The sequence below is a fragment of the Rhinolophus sinicus genome, linkage group LG14 (assembly GCF_036562045.2).
Source record: "Rhinolophus sinicus isolate RSC01 linkage group LG14, ASM3656204v1, whole genome shotgun sequence".
NCBI lineage: Eukaryota > Metazoa > Chordata > Mammalia > Chiroptera > Rhinolophidae > Rhinolophus > Rhinolophus sinicus.
The window spans coordinates 5753345-5772208 of NC_133763.1; the positions used below are offsets into that span (position 1 = coordinate 5753345).

Genomic DNA, 18864 nt, shown 5'->3' on the forward strand with positions numbered 1-18864 from the left:
CTTTTAGCAGCTCCCACTACCACCTTTGCTGACTCAGAAGCTGATAACTAGGGTTAAGTACCAACATACGTTGGTGAGCAAAGTGCCGGAGCTGATAAGAGAGAAGAGATTATGTACTGGAGAAATTGCAAGATTTCGCTGGCAGGTGCCAGCAGGAGTCAAGGAAACAACCCCAGAACTGAATTGTAACGATGCTTCATCAAGGGGGTTGGGATTTACTATTGTACAAATAATGATTTATTGACTTAAAACACATTCCCTGGGCATGGAATATAATGCTCTGGTAAGAACCACAGAGAACCTTTTATAAGCATGGAAAAGGTGACGGCCAATGTTGAACTTCTACTATGGCTCTATTCCTATGTAAAACCAGCAGGCATGTGTTGGCTGCAGAGGGTCTCTTACGTCTGGCAGGGCCTGTCGTTCATCCCCACAGGGAGGGGTACATGCTGATTCTGGGTATGAGTTTGCCTTTCCTGCCCTCAGAGACCCAGCACAACTATCCAGGGGATTATGTGATGCCTGATCTATAGGCAGCAAACTCCAGACAAGAGACCATATAAACAGAAGACTCACTGTGCGGTGAAAGAGGCACATAGTACAGCCGCCGGAAGTATCTGGCTTCACAGAGTAGTCGCATGGCTTCCTAAAGACACCCATGAATTACCATCTCGGGGGCAAAGCCCTTGAAGGATAGGGTGCAATTCTTCAGGATGTCATATATGCATCAAATCAGAGTGTATGCTTTCTGTGGCACCATGTCCCCAGTAGTGCCAGGAAACGGGATGACCAGCAGCTGCGAGGGGAATTGACCACTGTCGTGGGAGTAATCGACCCTGATTGACAACATGAAGTCAGGGAGGAGCTGTGTAGATCCCAGACGATACACGAGTACCTCTTAGTAACTCCCTGGTCCCATCCTGACAGTGAACATGGCCAGGAGACCTGACCTGAGATCTGTGTAATTGGTAAGAGCTTAGAACCCCAGGATTTAGTGAGTCACGCTGCCAAGGTGCTTTGGACTGATAGTGGGAAACAAGGCTCCGCGGATATTTTTGTGTTTCTGCAAGGTCAGCGCTTTCTGAACAGACAGTACTAGAAATCTGCGTAAAGGATCATTGGATGGCAAGCCTTAGAAATTAGAGATTGTGCATTACCCAAGTGCCGTTCCTTTTCATTCTAACGTAATAAATCTGGAGACCCCTTACTTACCTCTTCTAGAGCCATTCAATTATAATGCAGAGTAACAGACAGATGATTTTGCACTGCAAAGTGCAGCTCCTGCCTCCCTCCCTCCGCCTTCCCTCCCTCTTCTCCAACCTCCCTCCCTTCTCCTGTGCCAAAGAAAGTTGGAGCCACTCTATATAAGCGCCAAGTCTCAAAATTTCCAGGTTCTTTCCTGTAGTGCAACCTCTGCTCATCAGGCGACATCTGGACCGTGTTATCAGCTCGGGGGGATTTTGCGTTGGTTCTGGAGAAGGACAGGCTCTGAGACCATTTCTCCAGAGAGGGGCAGTTGTTCTTCTCACCACCATTTCCCTTTCAAGGTTGTCCGCAGGAAATGGAGCCCATAGGAACCAAGGAGGAGCTGTTCCCCCAAATGTGAAGTGGGTGTGGACTCGGGGAGCTGTGGAAACATGACCCTCACATCTCCTCCTGCAGGGGCACAATTGACTGGTAGCTGCAGTTACTGCCACCCTCTCTGCAGGCTGCTCCAAGCCCAGGGCAGAGCCTGGGGGTGGGGGCGGTAAAGCAGGCCATCTCTGTGAAATTCAAGATAGCTCCAGTGGGTGGCTTTGGCCCTTGGATGCTCCGCTGGCCTTGCCAGACCTTTCTGGGAACTGCGGTGCAGTCTGAGACTCCCCTGTCCTTCCAGGGCTGCTAGATCTGCGTCATGTTCTGAAGGCTCGCCTTACCTTCTCATGCTCCTTCTCCGAATAATTTCCTTGCAAGTCTAATCCTGTCTTACCATCTGCTTTACCACGCACCCAAAATAGCTCAGAACATGAATTTATGGAGCTGCCTGGGGGAATCCAACACGATCTTCTCTTATACCCTTAACCGGCATTCAGGAAACGTTTCTCAAATACAGCACGAGTGAACTTCTGTTGGAATGTGCGAGAGGGCAGCGACTAGAGGTCGTCATTTATTGTTGCTTGCTATGTTCCCCTCATTTCCCCTCTGTGCTGAGTGAGTGTAGCCAGCCATGAGCCCGCATGGACGGAGGGAAGAAAGAAAGGACTCTTCAAGAGTCAGTGAAAATAGCAGTTTACTCTATAGATGGGTGTTGAGAGCCCTATTTTGCAAAGGGACAAAAGTAGGTTGTCCCCTGCTGACAGCCATTGTCACTTAGCATAATGCAGAAACAGTCCCCTGTTGAATGAACGTGCACATAAGTGGAGTATTGTTGACGAAGCTGGCTATTTTTAGAAAGTATGAGGGGTTGTCCCCCTGATTTGGTGGAGAAAGAGAAGCAGAAAGTAGGAAAGAAGGCAAAAATGCAAAAGCAGTCAAACACAGCATCATTACTAAGCAGTTGGCAGTGACCGTTCAACATTACTGTGGAACAAATTATTTGGAGGTTTGTCATCTACTCTGGGAATTGCTCACAGATACATACATACTCATGCACAGACATCATGCTGCTATTTACACTGAGGAAGCTATTGAGTAGCACCTCAAAAATGTTCTCCATGTGGGATACTCCTTTGTGTCCCTTGGGGAATTTTTTAAAACACTCATTCTTAAGTCACACCTGTGGATTCTGATTAAATTGGTCTGGATGGGGTTTAGGCATTAGTATTTTTAAAAGTGTCTTGGGTGTTTCTAAAATGCAATCAGGATTGAGAACAATTGATAAAGCATGAGAGAGAGAGAGAGAGAGAGAGAGAGAGAGAGAGAGAGAGAGAGAGAGACTGATTATTACTTCCATTTTCTAGATCAATGGAAAGTTTTGCGTCCACCCTGACTGTTTGCAGAGGTGACAGTAGCAACTGTATTGCACTAGGAACAGTGCAGAGGCATTTCCTTGTCGTCTAATTTCTTAGATTGACTAGATCAAATATACTTTATCTCCATCTAAAGGCCCATGACATGCATTTTCATCGATTATACTCGAAACCTCAGTGTTCAACTCACTATAACTCTGCCAGGGTCTTCCAGCCCAGATTCATGTGAGTTCCACGTTTTACAAATTATGGTTTTCATTCATATCCTTTTGAACCACATTTGCAAATGATAATAATTCTATTTATACATTTTCAGTGGTCTTTTTAAACGGAAGAAGGTAGCGCACTGTGTCAAGTCACTTACAGAAATAAGCCCAGCTAAACAGTAAGCCGATCCGTGGGGATTAGATGCAGGGCCCTGTTCTCCCCCATTCTGCTGCTGAGCTCACCGAGGCATGGCCCTGGTACGGGGCTCTTGTGCCAGCCCATACTCTGGATTAATCCTTAGCCTTAATGCCTTAAGACTCAGTGAGCTGCAACAAACAAGTCCCTGCGTGTCCTGTTTCCCTTAGTGACGGGTTAGTTTGCGCTCCATCGTTTCTGCAAGTGTCCTAAGTGTCAAGTGGGTCGATAAAAAGCATCAGTGTTAGGACAGTTCATATCTCAGTGGTCAGCTAGTGCCCACAGGCTGAGAGGCGAGTGGTGTGTCATCCATGAAGGTCCCCACGACAGAAGATCAGGCTGCATTGACACGTCACAGATGGAGCAAAACAATGATTTCTAATCTGCTACATTCCATCACTGGGTTGCTCAGTCATTTCATAGAGACTTCTGGTAACAATTAATACAGCCATAAAAAAGGGAATAGAACAGGGGAAACATGCACACAAATTGAAAGCAGATATCTGAAGGCTGTTGTCCCACAAATTTAGATCAACCACACGTCTGCCTGGAAACTTGTAAATAGCATTCATAAGCGGTGTTATCATATCAAGTGAGCTGGACAAATCACAATGGAGCCCATTTGTACATTCTGGAATTAATATCTATGTGCAGATAATTAAGAGAACAATAAAAATACACAGAGTGAATGTGCACAGGGAAAAGTAGGAGGTGTACGTGATCCAAAAATGCCGTATTGTGCAAACCTGGGGGAAATAAAGCTTTCTGGGATACTGGCAGACACCGTGCTGCTGGAACCAGGATTTTGAAGTCTTGCAGTTTGGAAATAATGCTTTCAGTTAATAAGGATATGTGGATGGATTTCAACTCACCACTCCCACCATTATAGTCAGAATTATGGGCCTACTTCCCATAAACCATCCTGGAAATAATTCTTGCAACCTCTTTTATGAGCATGTTTTCGAACAAGCCATGGTAGCTTCAAATGCTATCAAGATAAACCATCTTCCTGTTGCTGATGTGCACACCCTCTTAACAGTATAAAAGGTTCAGATATGGATGCAGGCATCGGGAAAACTCCAGTGTGTTCCACGAGAAGAAACCATAGCCAAGTGACTCAGTTGAACATTTTGAATCAATGAAAATCCTTTTGAAGACTTGGCGGAGGTTATTAAAAGGCAGCGACCATACATTAAGCAATGCCTTCGCAATCCAGCGCTTACTGGTTTTAGGAATGTGTGTTGAAAGAATATTTGCAATAATATAGATAATAGGCCAGATGTGGTCTCCGTAATTTAAATGTTTTGTTTATATATCTCGTAGTATAATGCAGCAGGCTTTGGGAAAAAGCAAGCCTCATATTTTAGGTCCAATTCAGTGCACTTTGATTCATAACAGACTAGATTTCAAAATCAGTGAGTTTATATTGTCAATTATGTGTGTACGTGTGTGTGTGTGTATGTGTGTGTGTGTGTGTGTGTGTGTGTGTGTGTGAGTCTCGGAGAAGAGGGAGTTCAGATTGTTTTAAGAAGTCTTTGATATTTCTTTATAAAAAATAAAATTAGCAGTTATGATTTTATGGACAATTTAAAAAGAACATACAAAATATTAAACCTAAGGGAATTTCTAGACACAGTTTTCCAATACCCAAATACATGCATTTTCTTTTGAGGGGAGACAAAAAGGATTAATTTAAGCTCACTGAATAGTGTTCAGCACAAAGATTTCTGTCACAAATTGCTTTAAAACAATATGTTCACTTATCTTGGTAAAACTGGTCACATGTGGATAAGAATAGTATTACCCTCCATAGTGAAAAGATATTGAATGAAAATCTTAGCAAACTCATTTTCAGATGTCCTTCAGAAATGTGCCTCATGAAGAAAGCCAATAAGTACAACAAAAATTAAACCAAATATATTACCCCACGATAGAGAATTATTCTTTCGTAGTTTTTGTCCCATACCCTCTGATGATAAATGACAAATGAGTTTGAATGTCGATATGAGACATACAACTTTGCTCACATGCCAACAAGACTTCCTAGACTTAACATGGAAATACTACTGTGTTGGGACATGGCATGGCTTCTACAGACAGCGCTCCCCGGAGGTTTATTTATCATTAAAAAGTATCTCACGCTGTTGGTACCGGAAGGGCCATCAATAAGCTGCTGTTAGTCCAGGAAAAGGGCAGTGAGTCATCGGAGAGAAGACCCTGGGAGAGGAGATGCCTCAGTTCTGCGACACTTGTAGGGCCTGTGTCAAATTATTGTCTCCCAGCCTCTGGCTCGTGGACTTGGAAGAAAAGGGCCTTGGACTGGGGAGTTCTTCATACACCTGTTCATTCTCAGGGATCATAATTCTAGATAGAAGAGAGTCCCCCTGCCAGTGGCAAAACTGTGACAAAGGCGAAGTGTCACTTTGTCTACAGAGAGGTACACAGAGTTACCGCTCACCTGCCCTGCTCCCATCCCTGCCTTGCCCTTTTTGAGCTCCGGGCCCCCAGCAAAAATGTCTCTGGAACATGAATTCATTCATACTCGCAGGGAGGAAAGCTTACTTCTTCCCTGGGCCTTTAAGATTTTCAGAAATGCACTTAGACAAATTGCCTTAAGCTAAAGCTCAGAGTGACTTTCAGAAATAAAGGGAGTGTGTGTGTGTGTGTGTGTGTGTGTGTACACACGTGTGTTATGTGGGGCACACTGGAAAGTTCTCTTGAGATCTAACACAGGGTCGGAGATGGCACCCTGTTGAGTCTGTTCAGCAGGACAGTCCTATATCCTTGGGAATTCCTCAGAGGTTAAAACTCTGTCACACTGATGCTACTATTAGCGTCCACGTCATTACACAACTGGCAAAAATAAAGTTTTAACGATTTAGAAATGTCCTTCTGGAGTCCCCTTTAGTCATTAGGTTCTCACAGGTATTCAGTGAGATACTCTTTTTCAGGGCACCTTGCACGTTTCAGACACTCAGTGTTTTATTAGGTATGTGATATGCTGGCCACATGTGATGTGCTGTGCTTGAATCATATCCCAAGATGGGTTCGTGGGGACCACGCTCATGATTGCATAAGGGAACCAAAATTCAGTGATAAATCGGCTTTGATAATGATATACGAGGACACAATGGAAAAAGATAAACACAAGTGTCGTTTGCTTTTAATAGGTGTTCCGATATTGGGAGCTGATCATGTCATAATAAAAACAAAAGTTAAAAGTCATGCTGTATCTGAAAGCCCTTTTCCCCAAACAAACACATTTTTCTCTAAAATGGAAACAGACTTACCGTGTTTCCCCGAAAATGAGACCTAACTGGAAAATAAGCCCTAGCATGATTTTTAATAAGACATCCCCTGAAAATAAGCCGCAATGTATCTTTTGGAGCAAAACTTAATATAAGACCCAGTCTTATTTTGGGGAAAACACGATATTCCAAATCCACAGAGTAACCCTTATGTTCAAGGACATCCTTCTTTAAAAATAATTTAAAAGTTTTAAATCTACAAGTCTAAAAATGAGTTATCGAAAATGATTACAAATGACAAATTCTTAATTTCCGTCTACAGCCCATTTTGAGATGTGCGTTTACCGCTCCTTTCCACATAAGATCAGCTGCTCCCTCCCTCTGTTACTTCCTTCAATCTTTCAAGCTCTTAACCATATGCTATTTTAATCATGGGGTGGGTGAAGAGGTATATGAAATATGAATTTACCTTCATCAATTCTCTAGGCCAGTGCAAAACACAATGCATAAATAAGCAAATAATTGTATTACAGTGCAACAATTTCTTCCATAGAAGTAGTAGAAGGTGCTCCAAAAGCATGAAAAGGTAGAGATTCACAAAATAGATAATATTCCCGTTGATTATTGAGGGATCAGTGAGGATTGTTACAGGCAGAGGGACAGATAGGACCAGCCAGGCATATCAAGTAGAAATCATATTTCAAAAGCCGTAAGAACTTCATGTAGCTGAGAAATAAAGGGAAATCAGAGGGGGCAGAAAATATGGTTAAAGGTAAGCGTGGCGAGATAGGTTGGGTCTAGATTGAACAAACCTTGTCAGTGCACAAAAGTAGTCTACCTTCCCTTCTGCACAAGAGGGGCGTCTCCAACCATGTTTGTCATATTTGTGGTCATATGGAAGTGCATAGATGATGATGGGAGAAGACCTAGATGGGAGAGGAGGGTGAGGGCAGCCAGTTCTGATTGAGTTGGAAATTTTATTCCAGTGTTAACATGGAAGACCCAACCCTGGAAGAAGCCGAGAAGCAGACTGTCAGATTTGCGTTGATCAAATGTGAAAGCATGAGGATGAACCACCCCCTTTGGAAGGCTGGCTGAGGCTGGGTCTGCCGTGCACGTGGCAGACAGTGTACAGCCAGAATACTGAGTGATTCTCATTCCTCACGGCTCATTAAGATGAGACGAAAAGGGGTGAGACTCACATTTTCAGCTCCACGTCTCTAATAGAGAAATGTCAATGGGTTGTGGCAAATTGGAATGACAAAATATTACTCTTTTGTGTATTTCCAATGAAGATACAGGGTATGATGAAAGTGTGTACATAATCTAGTGTCAAAATCCAGAAAAATAATTCCAGACCCGGTGCAGTGATGTTGCCTACGATTCTTTCTGTTAGCCTGACATAAACATTCTTTCCAGCGTCACAGTGGGGAGGTGTCTCATGAAATGTTATAACACAGTATATCATCAAAAGGAAGAGGCAGACAGCATCTCTAAATGCTTATTTAAAGGAATGTTTCATAAATAGACAACTTGAGAGAAATGAACAAAAATCCAGTGATTTGGCTGTTTGAATTCTTTTCTTTTAGGGTAGAAGTAGTTTAGTACTACGAGTATATGTGGGTGGCCACTAAATTGTCCTGGAACTGAGCATGGGAGCTTGTATATCGACTAACCAAAAAGGAAAAGTGACAGCCTATCATTTGTTCATTCATTCATTCATTCATTCATTCATTCATTCATTCATTCGTTTTTCACTTCCTCATAATTACCTTTTAAAATACCTTTCCTAAGCACTGTGGATACAAAGCTAATAAAAATAATGACTCTGCTCTTGATAACTAGTCAGACTAGTAGAGATCAAAGGGTAGATATGCAAGTAGATAAATTGTAACATAATGTGGCAAGTGCAATGGAGAGATGGGAACAGCTCTGTCTCGTATATAACCCAGGAAGGATTCACAGAAATGATACTAGAATTTTGTCTTGAAGTATAAATGGCGGTGAGCCAGGTTTAAAGGGGAACATCATACTAACAGAGAAATTATAGCTAAAAAATGTAAACCTAAGAAAAGTAGTTTGAACATCTTGATATATCATCGCATGATGCTTTCAAAAGCAAGAGGTAACAGATCCTTTTGAAGTGCAGCAAGCAGGTTGGAGTTTCTTATCGTTTTAGGAAGTGTTGGGTACTCTACTATATGTTGCCAAAAACAGTAACAAAGGAAAATATTTTGTTCCCTCCAGTGCTGAAGTTTCTCCTCCTAATGGCATGCTTTTCTTCCATCACACCTCATTGTTAATAGTAGCGTCGTTAGAAACAGTGTAAAGTGCTAGAAATGTGAATGAATGTGACCTTATTGTGATAATGAATATCTCTGATATTAATGCATGCCTATTGAATTAGGGTCGGAACAAATATCCTGTTAATGAGAAGCATTCTCTGCTCAGCTTTACCTTTGAAGAGAATGGGGGAACCCTAAATAAATAAAAAACAAAAAACAAAAAACAAGAAAAACAACTATGTTCTTCTCTTAGACGTACTAATCATAGGTCATGTGACAATTGACTTACCTGTCTGAATCTCAGTGTTTCCCATGTGTAAATGGCGGATGGAAATAACTAACATATATATGTTATAAATAAATAACATATATCCGTGTAATATATTTCCGTTTACAATTGTTTGGCATGTAATTGAGAAATTGACAACAAACATAGTGAATAAGCAATTGCATAATCCACATGTGTCTTTATGCAAAAACAGAGACTGAGAAAAGTGGTCCACTTGTTTGAAGGCACAAGTTGAACAGCTAAGGGAGCCAAACATTGATTCCTCTTACGTGTTGTTATAGCCTAGGTTCTTTCTGCAATACGGGCAGTCGTCTTCTGTAATTCTGGTTGCACTACGCTTCTTCAAAGGTTGTCAGGACGACCAAATGAAATAATATATTCAAATTCTAATTATATCAATGCCTGTGCATAAGAAGCTGGTATTGTTATCATGCCATAGAAGACAGGGTGAAACATTTTGTGCCCGTTTCTATACATATGCATACCTCGTTAATCCTGACTTTAAATTATATAAATATCTTATTTCCCCAAATCATACAATAACGTTAGTGTTCTCCTTGGGTTTTTGCACTTTGATGGTTTTCTATGAGCGTGGAAGACTTTAATTTTATTCCAGATACATAAGACAGGGCATCGGTATCCTGCTAGGTTGAGTGTTTTAGGAAAGAAAAAGCCTATTCAAGCCGCAGTTGTTCCTAATTCACACACTTAGGGTCTGTTTGCTTAGGTTTCATTATAAGCTATGGCATCCTCAAAGAATTAGCTGTGGGCAAGGAAGAAATCTTTATTCTCTTATAATAATCAACTGAATCACCCTGGGATAGGAAAACAGGAGTGAAACAAGGATTTGAGTACTTTCAAGCCCAGTATTAGATTTGCGGACCCTTGTCCACCTCCACTAAGGGATTTTAAACAAAAAGGTATCCATTTACCTTAAGAAGTACAAAGTTTATTTAAGAGCCCCTGATTTCTTTAGAATATGATATGAGTCTTGGCAATGACCAGACACACGTGACTTTACAACGTGTGTCCACAAGAGGTTCACGTCCCCACACGCGCTCCTTCAATGGGTTCTGTGACCTTGCTGAGGACCACATGTGTTTTACATATGCTTTGGATGGTTCACATCTGGTTTAAACATATTTTTTTCCTGACAGTAGACACTCTTGTTATATTACCATTTGCTATAATAATTAAATTCAAGGAACTTAACTTGAGAAGGTTTGTGGGGGAGGGTATTTGTTAGTTTTGATTTATATTTGGTGCCGTGTTGAGTGATACCCATTATAACTGCTTATCGTATCTCTTTGTAGGCAATCGTGGTGCTGCGTTTAACCTCACCGAAGCCAGACTAATCCATGGATGTTCTTAAACTTCTGTGACTCATGCAAAGGTTATCATTTTCGAAGAGACCTTGAAAACATACTCTGGATTTGGGGTAAGAAAAAATAAATACACTGACATTTTCCAAGGGCAAAGGCTTATTTTGAATGTTACATTGTAGATACTGAGCTAAATGCATTTAAACACATGCAGCAAGTAACAATATTAATCATGCCACAAAAATTAAATTTGAATGAGAATCTTATGTAGTAGAGCACAGTCACAAAAGAAGATACAAAATTAATGTGGACACCTGCCTGTTTTACTTATATCAGGAGAAAATAAAATCCATTGTGATTTAATGAATTACTTTCTGGGATGATACACTTAATTATCGCCTCCTTTTACCCCCAGGAAGTATCTTTTCAAACTCACAGCTGTATCTGAATACATGCTACCCATTAAACGGAGAAGCAATACTTTTTATTAATTACAGTGTATTTATTTTCATCTGTCTTTAAAGAACATTCTAAAATTAGAGACATGCCCCTGAATAGAACAATACCAAGCTTAATGAAGTCTGAGAAGCAGAGACCCCATTCTGTATCTTCTCTTGATAATGTGGATGTAATGCTCATTAGTGTTAATAATACTTGGAAGTAAATGAAGCATGTTGGATTGTGGATACCTTAGCCATACACTGACTGGAAATATGGTGCCCCCCAGCCAATAAGTTACCTAATGCTCAGTTGGCCAAATGTTAAAAGAGATTTGGTGCTATAGGCGATTAAATCCAGTCTGCCCCTGCGGACTAGGCAGCCGTAAATAAGCATTTTAAAAGAAGCTCAGCCTTTAATGAAGAACAGGGGAATTTCGATCAGTAACCAGAAACAGCTTTGGAAATATAGGGACAGTGGTATGCATATTTTGATTTGGTGCATAGAACGTGCATTGTTTTCAAGACATTCCAAAGAATAGATCCAACTGTATTAGCAAAGGTTTAGTGGATTTTGTACATTTGAAGAATTTAGAGGCCACATTTTAGAGTAAAAAGAAGCATCCTGGTGAGAAATGATTATGCTTAATTAAAAATAAATGACACAGAATGGAACAAGAGAAAGAATAGGCACCAAAAAAATGAACATACATGAAATACAAAGTGTAGCAACGCTAATCCTTGCAAGCACTACTTATGAATTTGTGTTTGCATTTAGAAAGACATTTTAAATGAAAGAGAAAATGTGCTTTTTTTCCTATAGTCTGTAGTAACAAGCACATTCTTGCAGCATACAAAATAATCCTGGCTAATGAGTCATCAGAACTCTCAGGAGTACATAAAATTTCATTCCCGTGTAGTTACATTGGAAGAGACCAGGGAGACATGAAACGTAAAGCTGGGTTAGAGGAAGAAAGTGAGAACTAGTAGTGGGAGGAACACACATTCAGACTGATAGAATGAACGTCATTTAAAATGCGTACGTATCTTCCTGTGTAGGGATCACTATTCTGACCAAATTTGATAGTGGAAAGTAGTCAGTTATTTTGTTTTATCTGTTTTCCTTCTGTGTGGAGTTAATAATCACCCTTGTGTTTGGCATTGAAGTTCAACAGGCTGTAGAGTCAGAGACATAATATAAGGCAGATAATGTCTAAATATGGAGAGGTGGCAAAAAATGGTACCAAGAATTGGTAAGGCTGTCCCTTTGCCTCACACCTGTCCATCATGTTTCCAGGGACCACCTTACAGCTTGAATGCTTTGTTGGATGGGGTGGAAATTAAGATATTTGTATTACTTATTGTCATCCTAACGTGAATGAGAAAAATGACCAACCGTATGTTGCGTGAGAGCAATGGGCACGTCCCCAACATCGAGATGCTCATGGGCTGCCCCCCCCCAACTTTGATCTCACTCCCAGAGTAACCACATGTTGACAGTGTATCGAACTGCCTCTTTGATATGACCATGTAATCATCATGAAGTAGTCACAACTAGACTTGTGATTCTCTCTGACTCCCATACCCTACCCATCCCATTGTTTTGCTGGCTCATTAGAAGCCAACTCCATCCTCCAGATATTTATTCCAAAAACACTGGTGCTGCCCATCACCTCTCTCTCTCATGCCCACATCCAGTCACAGGCATTTTTTTGTAAACCATGCTTGATGCTGCCCCTTCTCTACTCCAGCCCTTCCATGGTTTCACCCTGCACTGAAGGTAGACGCCACGTGTCTTACAAACCCTCCGTGATCTCACCTCTCATAGCCTCAGAATCACTTTTCTTCCTTCTGGATGCCCCACACCAGGCATGGTCTGCAGGGTATTTGTGCTTATGGTTAGTTCTCTCTTAAACACTCAGGCCTCAAATATCCTCCTGGATTATTGGCTCTCTAATATTTGGCCTTGAAGACTGGTGTGATTGAGAGGATCCACACATATCTCACTCCTGACTTATGAGGATGAATTTCTGGACCTTAAAACCTAAGTCATTAATTCTGAAATTATGATGACTGCTGGCCAGGCCTGGCACCACCTGAGATTAGGTAACTCTGAAAAACTCACAATAGACGACGGGAATAGAAGACACTTCTGTATCTTAACCTCTCTTTAAATGCAACATGCATCACATCACGGATAGATCAACATTGAAAAGTTAGTCTTCTCAATGGAGATGGCTGCGCACGTAGGTTATAAACCTAAGTGTCTTCACTCAACCCATCTATTGTATGGTAAGACCAGGCCAGGCCAGTTGTTGCACATATGACTTGAATCGCCTTTGAATTATTAGATTGGTGCAAACCTAAGAGCCGTTTAAAATAAATGCAAAAGTTGCAGTTACTTTTGCACCAACCGAATAGAACTGTTGTATTTCGATGACTTCTGTGATTGGCATGTTATATATTTTAGAAGCCCAATAATATATCCCATAGAATGAAGATGCTTAATATTTATTTGAGAAGGTATAGATTTATATGAGGAGGTATATAAGATGATATGCTTGTCTAATACTCAACACGCTGTTCCATCAAGTGGTGCTCTTATGTGTGTGTGGGTGTGTGCAAATACTAGTGATGCACACAGACACACAGCACACACACGTGCTTGCATTTCTCACTGGAAGGATGTAGCGGCATGTACAAGGCCCGATACAGCTTTTGACGTTGCAGCGTGGTCTTTTTCTCTTGAAAGTGTATTTGCTAGCTATGAGAAAAATTCCTGATTTCAACTTAAAAAAAATGAAACTCTCTTTAATTTCAGTCTACGCTTCCTGACTCTTAGAGATAGAAGAAACCTCAAAGTTTAGAGTACAATACATTGATTTGCCATATGACTAAACTGAGACCCAGAAAAGTTCGATGGCAATGCAAAAAGTATACTGTTATTCAATAGCAAAGAAGGAACTCGATAGTTGGGGTGTCACTTCCCAGTCTGCTGCTTCCTGAATGTTCACAAAAAGAGCAAAGGTGAGCATTTACCTTAAATAACTAGGCTTCTTACAGATAGATAAAGGTCCAATATGGCTCCCTGGGGTCTTTTGTGTCACTATTATTGTGTCACATTGTTTCTGACCCTTCTTTTCATTCCCTTATTTTGTGTGTGTGTTTGTCGCCTTCGGTATAAAGTGAAACATTGGCTTTTTAAAAAATGAATGCATCAAACGGTAGTATGTTTTGAATATAAATATAAATGTATATGTGTAGATTGCTAAATAGACAATCTCATTGTCCTCACTGCATTGATAGATATTTAATATTAAAACTCAGAATTGACATATTTGGGGAGAGGTGAGTCAAGGCTTTCCTAGCTGAAGATGAGGAGCTTTTCTCTTTTTACATCAAAAGGGGAAAACTTTACCCTTTCCTCCTTACTTTTTCTTGCTTTTTGACAGCACTCATTTCCTGTTTCAGGGTTGGTTCTTATATCAGTCTATATTTTTTATATTCGTAAACTCAGCCTTTATACTTCTCCCACCTTACCCCCCCCCCCCCAAGAAAAAGAGACACTTCTCTTGGCTTTCTATATGGATTAATAAACAAATTTAAGAGAGAAGATGAACAGGTAGTAAGTAGGCCCATTTATATGCCATCTGCCAGAGTGTATTGGTGATTATTGTAAGCTCTGAAGAGCTTTTAAGAAACATAAGCTCTTAATGCCAAGATAGTTATTGTGTAAACAAATACTTTTATATAAACCCAAACTCCATAGCAGTATGGAACATCTTTTTATTTATTTTTCGGTTTAAGATTTTTATTGCAACCAAGACAGCCATCTTTTATGATCATGCATTTTGAATCCATAGTTGGATTAAGTCTTACGACTTTGGTCTAATAAACAGAGAGATAAAGATGGAACAGCTGAAGGAAGCCTTAAACCCCGACTTGTGTGTCACTTGATGCAGCCACCTGGCTGCCTACAAAGAGATTTTGACCTATGTCACCAAAGCATTGCTGTGGAGATTGAATAACACGTAACTGCGAGTGATTTTGAAGGGCAACTCGGCATGACTTTTGGGTGTTAGTTTCCCCTGGCTGCCCTGTGAGAGGCCAGAGACCAATGCAAAGCAGTTGTAGGTGGCGTTAATCTTGACTACGGGCAGGTAACCAATATACCTTATTTTAATTATGATCGGAGGCCAAGGTTGAAAACAAAATATTCACTTCCAGATTGAATTATATTCAGTCCCAATAACTGATGACCTTACAATGCTGGACTTTGCTTGATTTTCAAAGTAAATACAAGTGGCGGAAAGCAAATAGATTATTAGTATTATTTTTTTTTTAACTTTTAATTTTATCAAATGCTGACGTTAGAGATTATCTTCTTGGCCTAAGATCATATTATCAGGTTGTTCTTTTCTCTCCTGATCTTAAACTGAAAAGAGCAAGTGCTTTGTTAAATTAGTTAAAGTCCAGTGCCCCTTTTCAGTGTAGACACTATAAGATTTTTGTCAGCAGATCACATGTGAGTTAGAGTATACGCAAAAGGATATGGGCAGCTACCTAGGTGAAGAGTAAATAATAATCACGTAACAAAACTGCTGTACCTTTTATTAATTAAATTCTAAATAAATGAATTTTACTACAGATATTTGTTTCTTTACCTTCAAATGTAAGAGAAATTGGCTAATAGGGATACATCCATTTTGTTGGAATATGTTTGCCATATATATTTCTGAAAGAGGTCTCCACTACTATTTCATGGGCCAGGGTATTTATGCCTTTTCCTTCCTCACTGCCATCCCAGCGCAGGCCCTCATTGTGTCACACCTGGGCTATTGTCTCCCTCTCACCAGTATCTCCTCTCCCAAGCCCTCCTAAACAACCTTTCCACTATGTCTTTTATCCCCAGCTGACATACGTACGCTCCCCCATTTTCTAGAGGCTAAAGTTCAAAACCTGTAGTCTTGCACTGAAAATCGTTCTACACGCACCCTTGACTTACCTGCCCAATTTCCTCCTTATTGTTTTTCTACGTAAAACCTTCACTTCAGCCACACTGTTTTATTAATTAGTCCTCATTCATTCCATCCCACTCTCTTTGTCATCCACTGTGGATAAGGACGGGTCACAAGCATCTGTGGTGACTCAAAGGCCTGCAGGCAGCAGCCCTCCCTCCTCCTCGGCGCCGAGCACACCCTTCCCCCAGCCTGGAGGTCTTTGCTCCTTTCTTCGCTTCACTTGAAAACGTTCCTGGAAGGTTCTAGTCTTAATGATCAGTTCCTCTTCTACATATGTAACGATTATATCATTATATCAGTAAATGTGCTCTATCAGTTAACCCTTTAGAGGCCTTATGCTTATTTGTAGCCTATAGGCCCTTCCCAGTATCTATCATGAAACACAATCTTAATAATGATTTATTGGGAGGAATTAATTATAAGGAAGTAAAAGAAAATGTTATTGCCAGATACGAGTTTGAACCCTATTTGTGTGTCCTTAGGCAATTTATTTAGTCTTTCTTATTGTATTTTCCTCATCTTATAATAGGCACGATAATACCTACTCCATAGGGAGCTCTGAGTGCAAAATATTTAACCACCTTTCCTCTTGATGATGAAGAGATACTGAAATTAGAACTTTGGAATTTATTCTTTGGATAATCATTTTTTCAAAGGAAAGAGTACCAAGCAATGGTAATCCATTCCTGCCACAATCAAACATGAATTGTCTTTCTGGTTGATGTATGTGCTTAACATTTACATATGTATGATTATATGATGGCTGATTTCCTTTGGACTGAGGTTATTGCCTCATCTAAGAAGGTCTGGTTTTGATATTTGGTGATAAATAGAAGAAACACATTTTCCACTTGCCAGTGTCCACTTAAACAGTTTTCACAAGGTCTAAGATTTGCCCATTTTAATCCTAATTGCCTAGTAACAAACTTTGCTGCAGAAAATGAATGAATTCGGATACTATCGAAACTTTTTAATTGTGCACGTATGTTACAGACTGCTAAAGTTGAGTCAGGAAGAAGTGGTTCTAGCTTCCTGGATAGTGGAGCCGTTTTCCTTTCCTAGGCCACAGTCCAGTCAATCTCCTTTTAGAAACCATAGATTCTGACACCTTGGGGCTCTCAGCATAGGAAACTGTCACCATAGAAAATTAAGGTGCCGACCACTCAACCAGAGAGAGCCGTCATGGTGGTTAGCTCTGCAAGCTACTTAGCTATTTCCTGAGCTTTAATAAGAAATGCTGTCTCGAGACTGGAAACTGGTAGACCCTGAGCGTCTTCCTCTAGGGCCTGAAGCATCACAGGGCCTGAGGTTTGTGCAGGCACCTTAGGGACTTATCAATGGTCTGAATGAAGTGGAAAATATGGAAGGCTATGAGACAGAGAGCATCAGCAAATTAATTATTTTTCCCACCTCAGTAGAGGAATCAATCTGAACAATGACGAAAAACAAAAGAATAACATTTTCTTTTTGGATTTGGACGAGATGAAACTTTAGCAGTTGATTCAAAGTGCTCATTATAGATAGGATACCTATTATTTCCTTTTTTTCATAAGGACGTTTTTTATTGTGACAAAATATACGTAACAGAAAATTTGCCATCTTAACCATTTTTAAATGTGCGGCTCAGTGGCATTAAGCACACTCACCTTGTTGTGTAACAGGCACCCCCGTCCATTTGCAGAACTGTTTCCTCTTCCCATCCCGCATCCATTAAACACTAAGGGCCCCTCCTCCCTGCTAATTCCAGCCTCTGGAAACCACTGTCCTATTTTCTGTCTCTATGAGTTTGAATACTTAGGTACCTCACGTGTTGGCTTCCTTCCCTTCAATTTCCGTTCAATTCTCACCTCCTAAAAATATAAATTCTTAACTTCTCTGTCTTTGGAAACATGGGCTTGATTGCAGACCAACAGCTAAGAAGTGGCCCAGCCCAATAAGAGCGCGAGAGCTGGTCCTGCTCCGACGGCACTCTGAGCAGTGCGGGCCTGCTACCGCCCAGGCGGGGTGAGCATGGGGGCCCCCCGCCCCAGAGCTATTCCTCCTCTGACTTTAAGAGACTGTTAAGTGACCCTGCTGAGGCAACCTTTGGATCGCAGATGCCCAAGCAAAAACATTTACCATTGCAACGTAATGGAAAGCAGATTTTACCATTGGGGGAAAACGTGATTGCAGAAATATTAAAGATTTTTATGTGGAAAAGGCATCTTTTTAACTAAGTCCCTGCAGGAAACAAATTTCCCCTTGGGTGTTATGTAACATAAGCATGGTTCAGGCTTTGAGATAGGGTTCAGGCAGTTTAATGGGGGATAAGCCACAAACGCAAGATATCCAGACTTGAACTTGAAAAAAAGTACAGATGGAAAAAATATAACAGGATCAAAATTTATACAGCATTGCTCTGATCAGGAAATAAGTTCATCAAAAGAAATAGTTTGCAAAGTATTTATAACTCAATAATTTAAAATATTCCGTTCTCCATAGTTGAATTTTTAATGCTTCATGGAATGATAGATGCAAGGTAGAATACTGTACATAATGCATTCCAACAATTGACGTCTTCTTTCATAATTATTTGCATGTATAAAGAATAATGTACTGCCCTGCAAAGAATACCAGGTTTTAATTTACGTAAATGACTTTGTCAGCATATAAATTGGAAAAATATATATTCATTTGTCCTTGGACCATCTCTTGGTGTTATTATCACTAGCACAATAATCATAATATTGTATACACTACTTATAATTAAATCATTTTTAAAATTCATACAAATGCTGAAGGTTTTCAACACTCATTTCTAAACATACAGACGTCAATGCGAAGGTACTGTGAAGGCATTAAAACTGGATTTTTATGCATTGATTGAGCAGGAAGCAGTTTCCACTGATGTCAGTGAAAGAAAATTACTGGTT

The 18864-nt window shown here is 40.5% G+C and overlaps 1 long non-coding RNA gene across 1 annotated transcript in view; it reads left to right on the plus strand.

Moving 5' to 3' along the window:
- The window catches only part of LOC109444085 (uncharacterized), an 816445-nt gene that overhangs the window by 321052 nt on the left and 476529 nt on the right, over positions 1–18864 (plus strand). Inside the window, exon 5 of the long non-coding RNA XR_002136786.2 lies at positions 10486–10610. This is a non-coding gene — a long non-coding RNA (uncharacterized LOC109444085). The remainder of the gene's footprint in view (positions 1–10485; positions 10611–18864) is intronic.